Genomic DNA, 565 nt, shown 5'->3' on the forward strand with positions numbered 1-565 from the left:
CTCAACAGACAACAGATCTCAACACGTCGTCAAACCCATTGTTTCGATCGCATTCGAGTTCATACCGAATTCCCCCACAATTTCGAAGTGCCGACGACAGCGGAATACGAGGGGCACTACTTATATTTTGAGCCTTGGCAACATTGAGTGTTGTCAGGTGCCATCTGACGTTTCCACTAGAAAGTTTGATATTTTTGACCATAACTTTCTTCAAAACGTTTTGTTATTTGACCGCGATTTGTAATGTTTACACTTCATCACTTGAAAATTGCGTCTCAGCGAAAAAATGGAATTAACTCGTGAAAATTTTCGTGCAATGATTTATTACTTTCGACGTAGATTATCAAGACAGGAGTGCATCGATCAACTTACTTCCACTTTTGGCGATAAAGCCCCATCCTTTGCCACTGTGAAACGCTGGTATAACGAATTTAATCGTGGTCGCCGTTCGCTCACCGACGAAAGTCGTGAAGGTCGTCCAAAATCAGTTGTTGTGTCAGAAAACATTGATGCTGTGCAAAAACTAATAATGCAAGATCGTCATGTGACATACTGTGAGATTGAG

This window comes from Mycetomoellerius zeteki, unplaced genomic scaffold (genome assembly GCF_001594055.1).
Source record: "Mycetomoellerius zeteki isolate Tzet28-1 unplaced genomic scaffold, Tzet1.0 scaffold198, whole genome shotgun sequence".
NCBI lineage: Eukaryota > Metazoa > Arthropoda > Insecta > Hymenoptera > Formicidae > Mycetomoellerius > Mycetomoellerius zeteki.